This window comes from Cavia porcellus, unplaced genomic scaffold (genome assembly GCF_034190915.1).
Source record: "Cavia porcellus strain 051 isolate PalLab524CR breed Dunkin Hartley unplaced genomic scaffold, mCavPor4.1 scaffold_2, whole genome shotgun sequence".
Lineage (NCBI taxonomy): Eukaryota > Metazoa > Chordata > Mammalia > Rodentia > Caviidae > Cavia > Cavia porcellus.
The window spans coordinates 101729811-101745836 of record NW_026947485.1 but is presented as its reverse complement, the minus strand read 5'-3'; the positions used below and the strand labels follow the sequence as shown (position 1 = coordinate 101745836).

Below are 16026 nucleotides of genomic sequence, written 5' to 3'. Positions count from 1 at the left end.
GTTTCTAAGACACTCCTGAGTGAATCGACCGTGGCCTCAGCAAGAAAGTGCCTGGGTGGTGAAATAACAAATTGTAGAGACAAGAAGAGTCTGTTATTATATATTCCCGGTAAGGCACTGTTCATGCTATTAAGGTCTCAAATTCAGGGTCTTAAGGAGAAGCGAGTCAGGAGGTCGGTAGAGAGGGAGGTAGGGTAGCTTTTACTTCACTTCGTGCCCGGCGCTTCGTATCAGTGGATAAAGCAGCGTTCTCAGTGCAGACCTCCAGAGCCAAGGGACATAATGGGTGCCCTCGTCAATACTGAGAGCAAAATATTTTCAAACTTACTATGTAACTGGAGTGATCGTGGGGACGGCTTTAAATTGCCACCTTCCAATGGCCAGCCCAGCTAATAGGAAACCCAGAAATCCAGTTGCCTAAGTCAACTGCTAAATTTTTAAAAAGTGAAATACAATATGTAATAATGCTCCCCCTCCCCCCAGCATCTTAAACATCCCTCTCCTTTAAAAATCTCCGGAGTGCTAGGCTATACTAGTTATTACCAATTGAATTTTCAATAGCCAACTTTCCAAGCCCTAACTTTGACAAATTTTATTTCACATTTGTCAAAGGAAATAAAGCTGACAGCATTACAGGGACTGTGTACTAAAAGTAGTATCTCAATTCCAACAGTCCGTCCAACCTTTCTTTCCCTAGGGGAGCATTAAATCTGGACCCAATTCACAGCTTTGTTTGAACACTATATTTTGCCTTTTCTTTGCACCTTTGATATTTATTTCAGTGTTAAATCTATTCTTCCCTTCATCTATTACCCTGTTTTATTTCTGTTTTTGAGAACCTATATTTTTGCTAATAAATATTCACTGCACCATTTCATCCTGTACTTAATATGCCCAGTGCCTGTTTTCTGTGCTAACTTCGCAACAGATTGAGTGGACATTCCACTGTTGCAGCATAGTCATAAAATTCAGGAACTTATAAAACCTACCTTTCCCCTTCCACCATCGCTTTGCTACAGTGTATTTTTCCTCCCTCTCCTCCCCCCACCGGCTTTGGCAGCCCAGAGCAGAACCACAGCTCCCCCCTGTGGCCTCCTGCGGGGATGGCTTCCCGGCCAAACCGGAGACTCCCACCTCAGCCTCCTCTTTCTGAGCTGGTCCTGACAGCTACAGTTCTCCCCGACTACATTTTAAACCTGGCTTGCTTGCCCGACCTCAAGGGCTGGGAGCTAGGTCAAAAAGAAAGAAAGAAAGCAGTCTCCAGAAAAGAATGTCCGTTCAACAGATGCCGGTTTCTACCTCAGTGTTCGCATGAACATTTTTAGAGATTAGTGATCTCTTGCTTTCTCTTCTCCTACCGGTACAGGCACGCTTTTTCCTGAGCTAGGGAAGCAGATACCGAGCATATTAGCGAGCTCCAGGCTGTGCAAACCTCGAGGCAAAGATGTGCTCTTCGGTCACATTCTGGCTGCTTCAGGAAAATCCTGAAAGAGGTTCTTGCCAGATTTGGGGACACGCTTAATTTAATAGAAATACTGTTCACTCGGAGTAAGGTAGAATGATAGCCAACTTAAAAAAAAAAAAAAAAAAAAAAGCTTAACATATGACAGCGGCTCAGCTGGAACCCCGGAACACATACTGCACGCATCTTTGATCTTCCGCATCACATTAAGTAACAAAGACCAGAGGACTTCAGATATGTACTAGATAGACTGCGTTTGATCACAGTAAAATGCTTCGCCCCATTCTGGACTATAGATTGCATCATTGATTTCCCTCCTCCCCCCTTCCCAAAGAAGGGACTCTTTTAAGTATGTCTGATTCTTTTAATTAGATCATTACTGCTATTGTAATGTTTACTCCGCTATAATCTCTTATGAATAGCATGGGGCTTTTTAACAGTAGATGTTACACTGCCCCTGGTATCATTTGGGAAAATACACTCAAATAGTTAAGTCTGAATTAATAAATATGGCAGTTTTGTGCATGTGTGTATGTGGGTGCGCACACACACACCGCATACCCACTTTAAAATCACTTTTGAAAAATATCCCCATTTCTTACTACTTAGGCAATGAGCTACCGTGAGATAGAGCACATCCACTGTATTAATGCTTGTAAGTGCTTGTGGTCCACAGAGAAACTTGGTGTAGAGCACCCGTCTGTGTCTGAAAATACAGGAAAGCTTTTGCTGCCTTAATCTAAAAGATTTGAAGGGAAATACTTGAATTTGCTGCTGGATATGGGATCTGCTAGATCTGGGATCTAGCAAGAAGAAATCATCTAGAAATCCTTCATCTGTCTTTCTTTTATTCCTTCTTTTTTGTTCCTGCCCTGCTCCTATAGGTTTCTCTATTATTCCTTTTGCTCTGTGCTCTTAACTCAGGAACATGATGAATCTGGACCGTCTATCGGTTTGGCAGCGGTCAATTGGCTGCCCAGTGATGTAGCTGGAGCACTTGGTGAATGTGCAGAGAACACTTCAGGGAGCTTTTCACATGTGCCGGCTCCCTGTGCATTCCAGTGCAACTTAAGACAGTAGATTTGTTTGTGGAAGCAGCTGCAAATTTTAGAAGATCATGGCCACTGACTTCAAATTAGCAACTCTTCCAGGGAATAAATACATTGAATGATAATTTCCAATGACAATAATTAGTATAATAGGTCTCTTAAAATATCAATGTTTATGATGTGATTAATGAAGGAAAGCACCTTTTATTTGTTTCTAATGAAGGACAGCATAATTTTATTCTTGGAAACCTAAGCACTTAGGCTCAGGCAACTGGACAAGTATGAAAGAGACCGTTCTTAGTGTGTGTAATGTAACTTCTGTGGCCCTGCCTCTTAAAGTATGTTAAATAATAAATAACTTATTAAAACATGTTCAATGTAATAATGGCCTTTTTCATGAATTGTTGTAAAAGAGAGATTAGAAAAGTAGAAGAAGCAGTCTTCAGGGGAAAATAACAGGAATTTCTAGCAGTAGGGTTGTGTAATGGTTCTATATTTTTTAAGTGTGCCTATACTCCATTCATAGTCATTTAAGTGCTTAAATAAGCACAATAAATGTAAATAATTTACTGCTTTGAAAACAGAAAATTGGGCAGAAAAGTAATTTTGAATAGCAAGTTGGCTTGCAATCTTTGATGATTTGGGACCCTGTAAAATGCAACTGACACGCCTGTTCATTAAGCCTGCTGCTATTGAGCCTTCTTCACATTCATTAGCGATTAATTCAGACAGATATTTAACTTAATAAGGTAAGCAAATAAACAAAAAAATCGCTCTCTCTGCCTTAAGGTTTTTAGACCTCTAATTGCTTTTGTGCCCTAATTATCAAGATTAACACCTTATACTGTGTTCTCACTCGGTTTGCCTTGCAGGAAAAAAAAAAAAAAAAAGAAAAGAAAAAGGAACCCCACCAGGGTATTTTGAAATCTCTTAAGTCGGAAGTGGGAAAGGGTTAAGGATTTTCCCTTCCAAGACATAATGACCACCCACTACAATGAGAGACTTTAGCTAAGTTGTGCGTGGATTTCTTAAAACCGTAGCTGCGTGAAGAAGGAGCCACACAGGGCCGTGCTGAGAGAGCAGAGCAGGAGCGAATTGTGAGCCAGGAGCCTGCTTCTGTCTCAGGGATAAATCAGACTTCCAGCAGGAGCGTGCGTGGGGCGGGCTCTGGTTCAGTTTGCTCCTCATGGCTCGGGCTACAGTTTTGAAGTAGCATTAATCAAAGGTTCACTGTGTGACCACTGTAATTTAAAGTTTATATTAACTTACGGTCATATGTAGTTGTCAACACTTTGTAATTAGTGACAAACGGTGTGCAGATCCTTTAATATTTACTGTAATAATATTAGTCATAATGGAGTCATTTGGTATTCATGTGGATGATACGAATTCCATTGTAATTTAACATTAATTAATGTCCACTTACTGCAGTGTATTATAGTTAGGAAACAATTTCTGATAAGACACACCAGTGTAATTTAAGGGTAAAATCTGATTGTGAGTTGAATAATGATATTCATCGTTTCATATCTCAATGCCTGTGTCCCCACCCTTTTCCCCAGCATGCATGTGAGCCAGTGGACTCACTCGTATGCACATTGTGCACACCTATGCACGCTCACTCTGTGTGGGGAGCTGAGCAGGTATTTGTCAAGGGAACATAAACTGTTTGGGATCCCTGTCTAGAGCTTATCTGTGAATGAGATCTCTGCCTAGATCTTATTTTTGAATGCTAAACTTTGTTACAGTCAGAGTTTATATTGTCACTGTAACATTCACAGGAAGTACAGAGTCAATATCTCACCTAAAAAAAAAGGTTGACGTTATATAGTTGCCCTTTAGTAGAAGTAACTACTTTTGAATGACAAATACAAATGGACTTCAAAATAAAAGTAAATATCCACTCTGCTATCTTTCTCTTTCTTTGTCCATCCGTCTATCCTGCCGTCTACCTAGATATAGATATCTTTATATATCTTGTTGGTCAACTGCCTGTTTAGGAACAAAGTTAAAAGTGACCCCTCTTTAAACTGAGTGGAGGCACAGTGCAAAGCTGATATGGTGGAGGTGCTTAAATTGGAAGTAGTTCATGGCCTGGAGCCGTTGTCTGATTGCAGAGCTCCTGAAATGCCTCCGTAGCCTGCAGCTTACTAATTGGTATTTGCTGGTCTTGTAAGAAGTCCTGAGCTCCACCACCATTCTCTCTTGAACTCATACTATATTTCACTCGTTCTTGTAGTATTACGGGATTTAAAACCTCCTTTTCCTTTAATTCTTTTCTTTCTTTAATGGGTGACTGGATAAATTCAGTGGTGGATTTTTGTGACACTAAAACAGCAGATAAGTCTATGATGCACTCTCGCTATGTGGTTTAAAAATCCCTCACCATATGTTTTCTCACTGGAATGCCTCGTCTTGCAAAATTACAGGAACCGAAGCTTAAAAACACAATTAGGTAGTTTAAAATGAAGTATTAAAGAAATACCACATATATTCTGATGCCTGCGAGGTTTTCTTCCTCTTTCCTTTTTTAGTTTTGTTTTGTTCTTGGAGTATTCAAAAAGCCTCTGCTGTATTTGATTTTTTATACTAATCATGCCCCATATTTTTTGGATTATGTTATATAGGCTGTGGTTAAATTATAAATGAAAGAGTGAACTACCAGACTTCTTGTCATAACAGCAGCTTTTATGTTGTTACAGAAAATGCACAAAAAAAAGTATTCTGCGATGAAGGGTCCCCTCACATATTTTGTGCAGCTTAACATATATAGGCAGACAAGCAAAGCAATTTGTAGAAATGTTTTTTGCAGTATTTTGAAAATTACAGCACCCTCTCCATCCTCTGAGGAGAAAATGAAAGAAAACTAAATACACACTGCATAAATACAGCTGAATCCTAACAGCTCTGCTCACTGTCTCCTGCTTTATGCATCGTTCTCAGAAAACACACTCAGACGGGTGCACACAGACACACATATGCACACGTGTAAACAGAGCCTACTTTATGTTCAATTTCTTACCATGTTATAAGTCAAATCAAGTATTTCCTGGAGTAGTGACCTGAAAACCATCTTTCATAATGCCAAGTTATTTAAAAAGAAGAAAAAGCAAACAAAAAACCACTATGACCAGAGTATTAAAAAAGGAATCAAGTGACGACTTATAACCTCTGCACATTTTTGTTTTCCCATTAAACTTATTTCAGATTCAGTATATAGAAAAACATAGTAAAATGTTTTATAGATGTCTTTATGCCACTTTATGTTCAGATCCTAGAGGGTTGGGGTCTTGAGATACAATTTATACTTAGTGAATTGGTAAAACATTTCATTTATAGGCTGTGGCATTTTAGGGCCATTGCAACACTTAAAAAACCTTGCTATGGTTTAAACATGAAGAATAATTTTCTGTGTTAAATCTGCTTCTATGCTGAACCATTTGGTTAATTTGTCTCCGAACTTTTGCCAGCGAGAACAGGGGTAAGAGGTCAGGGAAGCCTGAGCAACCAGCATGGATTATCTCCCTATGAAGTCATTGCTGTTCTCTTTTCTAATGGAAGTAGAGATTTCACAGCACTTCTGGAGTTGCTCAGATTCTTTCCATGAGCAGATCCTCTGCGAAAATCAATAGCTTAGCTTATACCCTTCATTTGTAGATAAGTGTATTCTTGAATGTCTGAAAGAATATTTGATGTAGAAGTTAAAATAATGCTGGAAAAAACATCTTTGCCTTAATTGGCTTGCATTCTGCAGGGATGCAGCCACCTCCTCAAGGAACTGGGAGAGAAGGAAACACAAGACCATTGCCTTCATGCAGTGTGCTGGTGGGCTCAGCTTTTGCTCCCCTGTAACCTGCCTAAAGGACTGAGTTTTGGTATTTTTGTTTTGTTTTTCTTTCTTTCTTTTTGTACCATTGGATGAATTGTCATTCCAAGATAACAAATCTTTTGCATCACTTGGCAGGGTTTGGTTAGGGGCTACCTCAGAGCAACATGAACTTGGCCTTGCTGGTGTCTTACACTAATACCTTCACTCCTGTTACGAATCATGGTACTTGGGAAACAGCCTGGAGCCATACAGCTGATGATTTCACCAAATTTGCATCTTTTTAACAGTAATGGGGAAGGCTTCCACAAATGCTCCCAGGCTCTAAATAGATGTTAAGTGGCTGTTTCTAGCTCCTTCCTTCTTGGTTCCCTGGAGAGCCACTTCCCATTCCACCCACTCAGAGTCTGGTGCTGAGCTGCCTGGCTACAGAGGTCTCAGCCTTGCAGCCCATCTATTCCTGAGGCCGGCAGCAGGCTTACTGGGCTGGACATCAGGGTTGGGACTGCCCGAGGTTGGGCTGCCTCTCCCTGGCCCCACATCTGAGCTGCAGGAAGGCCAGTGAAGTCCTTTGCACTAGCCCGCCACACAGGACAGGCCTGTAGGGTACGCCCACCACAGGACTCTTATATCTTATATAAGGACTCTTATACCAGGGAACCACTGAGGTACCACAAGAAGGCCAGGCAGGAAAGAGCATTGAAGTGGAGAGAGCAGCAGGCCTGAGGTTGGCAGCCACTGGCTGCCAAAGACTCCCCTGGGGAGAAACATCTTCCCCTGAGATATTTCCAGAATGAGGCCTGCTCTCTTGACTGGTGGCAGGAATGACAGGGGCAGGTTGTCCAAAAACAAATATTCTTTTAATGTGGATTTGATTAAAGATAAGATAAAGTTTTGTGTTCTGAAAATGTACCAGATGTTGGTTTTAATTTTTTACCGCCCTTCTGCCAGTCCACAGCTGGTCAGTTCTGCCAGAGCTGTGTGGCTGTCCAGAGAGTCAGACCTGTCAGGCTCCATGTGCAGCCCGAGCTGGTACTAAGGGGCAGACTGGCAGCTTCGGATCCCTGTGGCTTCTGGGTGGGCTTTTCAGGAAAGAATATGCTGGTGGGCAGAGTCTGGGTCCAATAGCTGCAAAGGTAAGTATGCATGGTGCCTGTCCCTGTTTTGAGGGGTGTGACTGCTAATTTAGACAGAGGAAAGGGGACTCTCTTCCTCCTCTTCTGTCAAGCTGATTGAGGGGCTGTGCTCCTAGGGGCTTGTTTTAGCATCAACTGGCTTCATGAGATAAGATGGAATTTTGTCCAGCAGGTACGCTCTAGATGAGAACCCCTAGAGGCTTGCAACTTTCCCATGGCCACGGCCTCTTTCCTGACAGCCAGAGGTCCCTTTCTGGGAGCATCCTTCTTGGGAGTCTCACATTTAGGGCAGCAGGTGTTCCCTCTGTAGTCTGAAAGCCACAGAAACCTCTTTGCAGGCTGTGGCTGGAAAAGTGCGTTGTTTATTGACACAAACCATAGTACTTGAGTGTCTTTCTTTAATGCTGCAGATTTCAAGTCCCTTAGCTCCTTAGTGGATTAAGAGCCATGATATTCTTAGTTTTCACATATTGCTGATTTATGACAAAACCATTTTCTCAAAATATAACTTTTTCTATTTTTAGTATATGTAAAATTCCAGACTTTAGATTGAGAAAAATCTGCTAAATAAAATTGAGCTTGTTTCCCTTTTCTTTGTCCATTAGGGGGCCAAACTGAGGTTAGTGAAAAACCTATTAAAATTATTAACAAATAGAAAACCAGAATTACCCTTCTCCAGATTTCATGCTTCTTTAACAATGACGGAACTTGAAAAAAATGTAACTACATCTTTCATTACAGGAACTTCTGAAATGAAGGACTGAAAGTGGCCCCGTCTCTGGAAGGCATGTCTTCGTCTTGTGCTTTATCTCATCGTTAGTGACAGGAAGAGTGGAAGGAAGAAGCAAAATGAGAAAACTTCTTTGTTGGAATAACAAGGAGAAAAACATGGAAGACAACACAACTGGTGTGTGCTGAGCCAAGTGGCTGCCGCCCACCATATAGGGTGGTGCCCTCAGGGAGCGGATGTGGAGCCCAGGGACCAGGACATCCCAGCAGATGTCTTCTAGGCCCAGGAGCTAGGAGAGCTACAGCAGGGGTTCTGCACTCTGATGCTAAAAGAGGGTTACAGCTGCTTCATTAGATTCTTGGGTTTGACTGGCCTTGCAAGTAGATTGTTAGGCATCATGAAGTTCGTTTTTTCAAATTGACTATGAATAGGAAGTGATTGCTAATGGTATTTAGCTTTTATCAGGAAAAACTATGCAAAAACAAAAACAAAAGCAGCACACTCCCCCAGCAGCCCCTTGTCTCTTGGGGGCCCTTTGCCAACTGTACTTCACCTGTCTTTGGTTGGCTCCTCAGCCATCCCCTTCCATCACCTTGAATAAAATATTATGCACAAAATTTAATAGCTTCGGGATAGATCCTTTCATATGTGCCTTGAAATTCTTCTTTCATTTTATTCATGTATATTTCCTTAAAAGCCATGTCAGCAGAAATGCACTAAAATTTTTAAAAATACCTATTTTGCTGGTAATAACAAGGTAAGATTATTAGTTACCTCCTCAATTAATAATGGGTTTGACTTAACATTTAAATACTTAACTGTATAAAACTCCTTTGACACAGTGCATTTAAAGAATAGTCTCACATTTATTTTCTTTAAGTCATACATTTTAATCTTTGTCTTTTGTTTCCTCTTTAAACTTCTATAAAGCACATGCTAATGTATTTATAGTGTAGGCTGTTCCAGTACAATTCAGTTTATTTGTCAGTGTGCTTAGCTGTGATTAGACAAAAATATCACAGTGCCAGAAAGCTTAAACATGTCTGAGAGACCTGCTGAATTTTATTTTTTCAGATTACCCTGAGGTTTTCATCCCCCTTGTAGTTTTTGGCTTCGCCTTTGCCATCACTGTTTAACTTCTCTGGGAACCCGGTTACATTGGTGCACGCTCACGTGTTGATCTGTGCTAGTTGGAAAGTTTTGAGATGAAGTCACTGCTGGTTTGAGTTACTGGAGGGACATTCATCAGCCCAGCTGGGCTGGCTTAAGGGTGGGGGAGTGGGCCCTGACAGTCACCCTTGGTGGGAAATCGGACTGGGACCTCAGGCAAATGAGTCTTATAGATGCAACCCAGGAGAGTGTGAGGTACACTAGCTTGCACCGCAAGGTCTTGCCTTTCCTTAAAAATCAGAATTTTAATGAGCTCTTCCAGGAGGTGAGCACCTTACTATATTATAAAATGGAGGAGGAAATAGGTAGACAGACACGTCCTTAAAATAGCTCTGTGTAATAATAGTTGTTACTGTTAATTTGAGATCTGTAAGGAGTCTCATTGTTGGTCTCTTTGTGTATTGCTGCATTATCAGGGGTCAGGAATTTGCACTCCCTCAGATTCGTGCAGCACTTACTTTATGTTTTACAAAGCAGATTCTGTGCGTGAGAATCCAAAAAAAAACTCCTGTAGCTCATACCCTAGAGGAACTGAGGTTTGGGGAGGAGGAGTTGTGACCCCTACTCACCCTCAGGTTCTAATACGCCCGTGACCCACACACTTTACAACATAACATCCAGATGTCCAAAACCATTTTTTTGTTAGCTCTATGAAATTTGATAGAATGTGAAATGTGATAGTACATGAACTCAGTGACATAAATTGTAAAACAGTCCCAAGTTCTATACATAAAAATGCAGCAGTTTTTCCTGAAGGTTGAAACCCCCAAGAAAGACCTCAGGGGCCTCACACGGAGTATTGGCCACCAGATGCCCTGCATGCTCCACTCTTCTTTCTAGAACATTCCTCTGCCTGCCCTGAAGGTGTCCATAACTTTCACAGAGACAGTCATTGTTCTTTACTATGAAAACTGAGGTTCCTGGTGCCTTTTGGGTGCACAGAGAATTAACAAATGATAGGAATATCTCCCACATCCGTGACTTTTGTTCTGGAAGCAAATGCTTTGTCTGCTAGGACAGGAAAAGTTGTTCCTGTGACTTGTACTTGTCCAATTTACCTGAGCTCATTCTCCAGTGGACAAGGCAGAAGGGAGGTATGCTGGGAGGGGAAGTTATTTGTTCCGCTTCCTGTGTCCCCACAGAAGAGGAGCTCATGGAGAGCAAAGCTTGTTTACTTCTGCTGCATACCAGATACTGAGTTGATTTTTGCTGAGAAACTCTGGGCATTGATGTTCTGTAAAGTTTAAAAATCTAAAGCAGTGATGGCAAACCTTTTAGAGACAGTCTCAAGCTGCAACCCCGAAACCAGTTAATTATCACAAAGTGCCAACACTGCAGTTAAACCTTGAATATTGACCCATTATGTAGAAGCTCAGATGAGTCGGGGCTGTGCAGGTTGTGATGTGATCACCTAGCACTGCCACACCTTATGGAACATGTGCACACCCCTGTGCATGCTGTTAGGTGATGCATGGCTGCTGGGGTGATGCTGGGGCCCCTGGGCTCCTGTGGGATTGGAAAGGGGTTTGCATTCTTACTGCAGCACCAGTGCCATAGATTTGTCACCGCTGATCTGCAGGAACACAGTAGATATCTGAAGGACATTAGAGATAGGAACCTCTCATGATGGAACCCTGGCTCACTAGTCCTGAGTTCCTGGAGCCTCAAGGTCTCCTGTACTGGCATCTAATTACCCGGCTAAACCTAAAGGTTCAGAGTAGCCTGTAGGAGCTTGTTACTTTCTCTCTTGGGGCTGGAGAAGCTCAGTGAATACTTGGGTTAAAGTAGCAACTTTTGAGACACAGGCATTGTTGTGGGCCTCAGTTTCTTCACTGGAACAGGAGAAAATTAAGTCAGTCCTTTCCAGTCCAGTCCAGTGCTCTCTGATTTATCCTCTTCCCTAATGAAATACACCCAGAGTGGCTTGTATTGTTTTGTACTGTATTGTTTTGTTTGGCTAGCCTAACAACATCAAAGGTGATAGAGCTTTTTCCTTCCATTTCATTAAAAAATGGTTTAAAAAATCATATTAAAATACAGGGATAACTTGGTTCATGAATAGTTTTGTTTGCAAGCAATTTGGTTGACAAATAGAAGCATTTGGCAAAATTTTGTTTTTGTTTGCAAACTCTGTATCAGGTGACAAACATGACCGAGCCATCTTTCCCATACAAATACAAATAGGGACCATCTTTTCCAAAATCATAGAACTTATTAAATTAGTGAATTGAGGTACACCACAGATAGATATTCAAATCATATTATAAAAGTAGCATATTTCTATTTTAGAACTTTTTAAAAGTGTACAGTAGTTTTAAGAATTAAAATTTCCCAGGGCTGGGGATTTAGCTGAGCGGCATAAGCGCCTGCCTTGCAAGCAGGCAGTCGTGAGTTTGATCCCTGATACCGATAAACAAACGAAAAAGACCAAAAAAAAAAAAAAAAATTAAAATTTCCCACAAACTCACATCTTCCTTTTGTTAACACTTTGACAAACAAGTCTATATTTTAAATAAACTGATATCTGTCTAAACGTATGATTTAGTGTGCTGTCTTTGTCATTCAAGGCTCTGGAATAAGCCTTTCTCTATTTTTTTATAAAATTATTTTGAATATTCTTTATAATTGGCAAATGCTCCTAAATGGATTTAAAAATTTAGTGAACTGAGGAACTGGGGATTTAACTGAGTGGCACAGTGCCTACCTGGCAATGCTGAGGTCCTGAGTTTGATTCCTGATACCCGCCACACCCAGTAAAAAGGATAATTTAGCAAACTGATTATCATTGAATATGTAAGGTTTCTTCTTTGTTATTAGATACAACCCTGTACTGAATAAAATTTGTGGAGTGCTTGTACCACGTGTGTGATTGTTTCTTTGTGATAGTTTTTAAAAGTAAACTTTCTGAATGAAAAGAGTTGAAAACATTGCATTTCAAAGGAATCTGCCTCATTAATTCTCGCCAGCAGCCTGAGAAAAGATGTAACTCACATTCCCAGTGAAGGACCCTTTGTCTTTTTTTAGCTACAAAAAATAGCAGGTAATTAAAAAGGATATTTGTTGTTTAAGTTCTTTTTGTTAGCTGTGGCACCAGACTTTTTTTTACGTGTATCAAGCATTTGCTTTTCTTCCAATATTCTACATACATGCTTATATTTTGTGTCACTTGTGAAATTATTTTAGTGGTCAACCACTTCTGTTAAATAGTGCTGCAAAGTTTCTCACTCAGAAAATCCACAGTGCTAAAGAATTAGGCAAAGATTTTTTTCTTCCTGCTTTTTTTCTTTTTTCCACTCAATTGCTTCCATCTCTTCTGCTTTTGAAAAAGGAATTAAGAATGCACCATCACCCTCATGACTCTACAGGCAGAATGAAAGGAAACAACATCGTCCTCCTTTACTAAACACATATTCCCATTTGTCCATAGGAGGGAGAGCCTAATTATTACATAGCAACACTGTTAACTGCTTCCGTGCTGAAACCCTCTGAGAATGTTAACCATCAAAGCCAAGTGCTCTCTCTGTCACCTCAGAATGGTGTAACAGAGGAGAGAGACTGCCTCTTAAAGGGTGAAAACACTTCTGAGGGCGCTCTAAGAAAGGTGCATTGATATTTGTCATGTCACGAGTTAGAAGTTTTAGTCTTCTGTAATGAGATTTGTGGAACTCCTTGGGTGCCTGTAAAGCATTCTAAAAGCGCCAATTTTGAAAATGTTACCCTGACAGTATTTGGTGCTCGTGTTCGCACCCACGTAATACAAAGAGAGGCTATCTGCAAGTTGGAATTGGAAGTCTGAGAAGTTTCTCCTGACTGGATCCCCAGAATTTACTATTCTCAACAATGAGTCAGCATTGGTTTCAAACTGTGTTTTTCAGCTTGTTAGTGAGACATTTCTGAGTTACAACTACTGTTCATTGTTCAAAGTCACTATGTTTTTGCTCTGTATCCATGGGAATTGGTCCTAGGACACCTCCCCTTGAATACCAAAATCCCAGATGTGCAAGTTCCATATATAAAATGGCACAGTATTTGCACATGGCCTATGCATATCTTTCTGTATACTTTATCTCTAGACCACTCATAAAACCTACAACATTGTAAATCCTACATAAATAATTGTTATGCTGCATTGTTTAGAGAAGGCATGTGTCCAGTACAGATTCACTTTTAATGAAATATATTTAATCTGTAGTTGATTGACTTTATGCACACAGATCCACCAACACAGAAGACCCATTTTATTTTTGTAGGACCAAATGTTTTAAATAAGAAGCAATTATATTAGGAGTGAGAATATATGTAACCTATGTCCTTTATCTGTCATGAGGTTTTGGAAGATATGCACACTGACCTTGACACTGCAGTGGTGACTAGTGGGTAACTGAAAAAAGCAGGAGTTAAAGGTTTGGAATTCAAAGTGTGCTCTGCTTAAAGCTTTCTTTTCATTTAGAGTCTCTTTGTCCTTTTCAGTCTGAAAGATTAAGAAAAATAGTAAGTTAGGAAAACAAATTATAAATGGTGATTAACATAATATATACATTTTCAAAATGTGAAACTTCTTATAGATAGTGGCAAACGTGGTTAATAGATATTGAGTCTCAGAATATCCACATTGGCATCTAGAAAGGAAAGACTTCTGTTTTTCATATTATCCCATTCTTAAAAAATGCAATTACTGCTATTTTAATTTGGAGTTTTGGACATAAGACTCTGAAATGTTTCATATAGACACAGTTTGCAGCTGAATAATAAATAAATGAGTTGCCAATGACGCCGAATGGTATAACTGTGCCTCTTTTTGAATGTCAATCATCTTTAGCACAAACGTCTGTGGTTAGCGGATCATAATGAGTATATTCTGACTGAGTGGATAACTTGGAAGTTCTTGTAGTAGAATCTTAAATGAGAAGGTGCCCAACTCAGACATTGTGTTGAAAGGTTTTGGGCTTAGCAAACTATATAGTTGTCTTGTGGTACATACACACACACTCTTAAAGCACACACACACAGACACATACACTTATACACTCACACAACATACCAAGACCAAATAAATGAAGAAAAGGAACAACAAAGTAAAATATGAAATACATGGATGGCCAATTTATAATTTGAATATTTCTTATTTTGACATATTTACACATAACATTTTAAAGATTATCTCCACATTCGCTTCATAAGCCTTATTCAAATTGTGAGCCATATTAATTACAGTATGAATTTGAACTCTTTACAATTAAGTTTATTATATGTTACAATTAACCCCCCCAGTCCTACATGCTCCCTCAAATTTTGTTCTTAGGGAATCAAGAAAAGCATTATTTTCTAGCATTCTACAAGCAATCTCTCTTTCTTATCATGAGTCTCTAGTTCTTTTCTAATTATGAGACTGCAAATTATTTACTCTAGTTTTAAATTAAAGAAGCAGACAAGTAATCTAGTGTTAAAAGCCCAGTTTCAACTTCAGGAAAAAAAATAAGTATGTGTTTAATTTCTCTTTAGGCACAGAACTATACAACCCCGTATAATGGAAGGGTTGAGTCGGAATGGTCCCCCTCCACCTTGCTGTGGTGTAATGCAATTTAGCTTCATTAAATTACTGGAGGGCCAGTTACTTAAGCAGAATATTGATTTTCAGTCTGGTCCGTGTTTAACATAATTCTGCGTACGCAACAGCTAATTCTGCATTTGAATCTAACACCCTAACGCAATTATAAGATGTTGCTTGACCATAGGCAGTCACTCAGCCATACCTGCCTAGCACATGGCAGCCTCTGTTAGACCCAGGGGCAGAAATAACCTTAACCCTTCCCTGAGAAGTGGGCCTCTGCCTCCAGAGTTGCCCAAGGTGGCTGCTATCTTTCTAACTTAGCAAATGGTTTAGGGAACTAAAAAGTATCTTTGATGTCATCACATTTTTTTTTTTTTTTTTTTAAATCGGTACCAGGGATTGAACTCACAACCATGTGCTTGTAAGGCAGGCGCTTATGCTGCTGAGCTAAATCCCCAGCCCTCTTCATCACATTTTTTTAAGCAGCTTGAATCTCTTGGTCTAAGCAGATTCTCATGGACAAACCTTCTAAGTTTAACTGGATTTCTTTGTGGCTATGAAAAATAAAATGAGGCTTACCTTCAAGTTCAATCTTCAAATAAGCCTCAAAGTTCTCTATTTTGAGTGAAAAATTTTAGGTGAAAAAATCAAACCCTGTTTAACAGCATAAGATGAGTATTTGGTAGTCATGGTAAACACAAAAATTTAAAAGGTAAAAGTTTTATTTTTTGGTGGATTACAGTTTCAAAAAGATGTTTCATTTTGAAATACAATAGCAAAAAAAAAATGTATAGGGTATTAAACTGAGCCTGAGAGGAGCTTATTGTTCAGAAGACTTCACCCAAATGCAAGTTTTACAGTCTGTGTAGGATTTAAGAGATTGAGCAAAAAAGGGAGACACCAAGGGGCAATGACCATGTGAGACGCAGCCTTATCAGAAGCTGACTGTCCCTGCTTTCATTTCAAAGGAGGAACATTCCCTCAGTCAGAGTCTGCCCCACGGCTCACTACTTTACACCGACGAACCTGCTTTGCCCAAGAGGCCGGGACACCGGTTTCTGTCTGTAGGAGACTCTCCTCCACATTTATGAACCACACAGGG

At 40.1% G+C, this 16026-nt stretch overlaps 1 long non-coding RNA gene across 1 annotated transcript in view; it reads left to right on the top strand.

The window, feature by feature from the left end:
- Window positions 1-8820, top strand: part of LOC134472757 (uncharacterized) — a 10194-nt gene extending 1374 nt beyond the window's left edge. Inside the window, exon 2 of the long non-coding RNA XR_010042719.1 lies at window positions 8215-8820. This is a non-coding gene — a long non-coding RNA (uncharacterized LOC134472757). The remainder of the gene's footprint in view (window positions 1-8214) is intronic.
- The last annotated feature ends 7206 nt before the right edge of the window (window positions 8821-16026 follow it).